Raw genomic sequence first — 3,168 nt, forward strand, 5'->3', positions numbered from 1 at the left:
AGCGAGTTATGAGTACTTTAAAATGCACAAACAATTTACAATTTTAAACTACTCATTGCTCGCTTTAAAATTAAAATATAATAAAAAGCTCATGAAGTTGTCTAGATAATAATCTTATCTTTAGATTTTATAAGAGGTAAATTTACTCTAATTTTTAGGCTAACGGAGCTGCACGTATTCTGCTTTGCGTATAATTTGCTGTGTTAAGCACTTGCACATATATAAAAAAATACTTTAAAAAAAATAAATATAAAAAACATATTTTTATATATCTTTGTGCACGACGGAGACAACACATGCGGGTATCACGTCCTCTTAATATGTAAAAGTGTAAAATTTGATCATTTTGTACTTTTAAGAGTATATTTTACCATTTTTTAGAGCATATTTGAAAATTATGATGTTTATAATGTAATATTGTAATTTGAACATTTTCAGATTTTCCAATAGAAAAAATAAATACTTTATATGCATGCGTATTTAGTTCCGCAAGCCCTAAGTAAAACTACTTATAAGCTAGTTAATTTCTACATAATTAGTAATTACTGTGATTCTAAAATTAAAATTAACTGGATGAAAGCCATTTTAAATATTATTATAATATCGTATAATATTATATTTTCCAATTTATTAAAAAATTTAAATCCATTCATATAGACTATGTATAAGTATGTTTTTTTTTGTGAAACAGACTACGTGCAGGATTACTATATCGCTTCCGAAGTACATTATTAACATACACACACAAATACATAATAATTAAAATATAAAACTATTATTGAAAATAAATAATTTAAATTTTATTAATTTATTATTGTCGATAATAATAAATAAGATCGGTAGCAATGGCTTGGGGAGACTGGCCCAGACCAGGGGTGCAACCAGTGGCAGATTTAAGGATTCAAAGAAAGTCGGCAAATCAATACGAGGGGCCTCGTACAAAATGTATCAGGAACATACTTACCCCAATTTTACAAAACTAATCGTTTCGTTCACGAGAAACAATATCAACCAATATTTAATGTTATAGTCAAAAATCTACTATGATTAAAAAAAAAAGAATGTAGATCATAATTAAAATATAGTTTGACAAAAAGCCATCCAAATATAAAAAATATGAAGCCATAAAATACAAAATATTATAAAGGTTTAATTTGAGTTACACACTTTAAAATTTCTTACTACACACTTCACTTTTCGAGCTACAATTTTAGGAGCTGCTATACACACAATAGTGTATGATAAAATTACCACGTTATATTATAATTCACAAACATAATAATGATGTGCGTGTATATTTGTGTGTCCGCTAGGTTGGCGAGTGAATTGGTGGTGTGGAGGCAATATTACTCAATGCTTCTCTATTCATAATATTATAATAATACTTATTTTAAATATTAATAAAAACTTTATAGTTATACCTAGTTATAGTATAGTTAAAAACAATGTCCTAAGTAACCCGTTAAATGTATAAACATAATACCATGGTATGCAAAAGTGCAAAACATAGTGCAAACGCATCAAATTCACAGCCTTGTTTACCACATTTTTCAATATTTATATGTAGGTACCTATGTTCTGAATTTATCGCGAAAACACTATCCAATAAATCAATATTTACGCCGCTGATTAATTAATAAAAAGATTGTTATTATACTGACAAAATTATTGTTTTTATTTTTCATGCAATCAAAATGTCCATTATTCTTTCATAATTAATTATTAAGAAAAACATTTAGGTATGATATAGATATTAAATAAAAAATAATAGTAACTCGTTTTGTTTAATTCCAACAAAAATAATATTCATATATAAATAGGTACAATTATTTTCAGTATCATTTAAAAAAAATTTAATAATCCATATGCTTGTGATTGTAATAATAATAATTATACTTCCCGGTTCATTAAGTCTGAGTACCTACGAATCAAAAAAACTATTTTTCAAACAATATATATTTTATAAAACCAGAAATTTCAGTTAAAAAACTTTGAAATATGTGCAAAACAGGTACTTTGGTAGATTTTCAACAAATTGAATTATATTTAGATGATAAATAATTATAGTCATAATATTATATTTAAAAAATCAGTTTTTAATAATTAGGGAACATCATTTTAAATAAATCACAGTAGCATTTTGTAAAAAAATCATTATTTGGCCGATCGGCCAACGTCCCCACTAAATATGCCACGCGGCTTTCTTTGATGTTTACCGACAATCATCGGGAACCCGCGGCTTCGGCCGATCGGCTACAAAAGCCGCGCGGCCTCGCGTCTACACCAAAATGTTGAAGCCGGTCGGCAAAGCCGCCCGCCAGTGGGGACGCACATTCAAAGGTATATTATTTATTTATTAATTAAATAATCTTATCTGTGATCGATGGTAGTGGGTAGAATGTAGAATACCTAAGTCAGTGGCAGATTCAGAGGGAGAGCAAAGAGGGCATTTGCCCCCTCCCATAGTTTCCCTTTATTTAACACTGTGTTTAGCCAATTTTGTAGCTAAATTTTAAAATTTTTGTACTTCCCCCCCCCACCCAAAAAAAAATTAAGCTCCTAATATATTGATAAAATATTAAAAATCCATATTCAGTTTTTTTTATAAGCATTTAAAGTTCAAATCTTGACAAAATGCGTAAAAATCACAAAAATGTGCAAACAGTTTTGAGTTAGAAATTCATAAAAATTTTTCTAAAAAAAAAAATTCCTCAAGAAAGTTTTTTTTTTTTGTTTTTATTTATATAATTTACAATTTGTTACAGAATAGAACAATGAGTAAAAGTTATGAAAGAATAATGGCTTGAGTGAAATACAGATTAAAGAAACCTTTCAGTAAAGGCACTTTGACAGTTACTCTTAAGAAAGTTAAATTTAATATTTATGAGCCTTTGAAGTTCAAATAACTCAGAACTTTTCTACTTTACTGGGCACCCTTTTTTTTAGCAATTTTTATTTTTGAAACTTATGTAGTTAAGTACGCTGAAAACGATGGAGAAGTAAGAATTTGGCGCGTGGACTTAGTTTTGAAGTTATGGGCTAATGAAGTTCATTATTTTGCGATTTTGAAACAAATGTACTTTACCGGACAGCATTTTTTTTCAATTTTTTTTTTCAAAATACGGGGTTTTTTATACTGAATTCAAAACTGTTTGAAAAATTCCCGGA

Source organism: Acyrthosiphon pisum, chromosome A1 (assembly GCF_005508785.2).
Source record: "Acyrthosiphon pisum isolate AL4f chromosome A1, pea_aphid_22Mar2018_4r6ur, whole genome shotgun sequence".
Lineage (NCBI taxonomy): Eukaryota > Metazoa > Arthropoda > Insecta > Hemiptera > Aphididae > Acyrthosiphon > Acyrthosiphon pisum.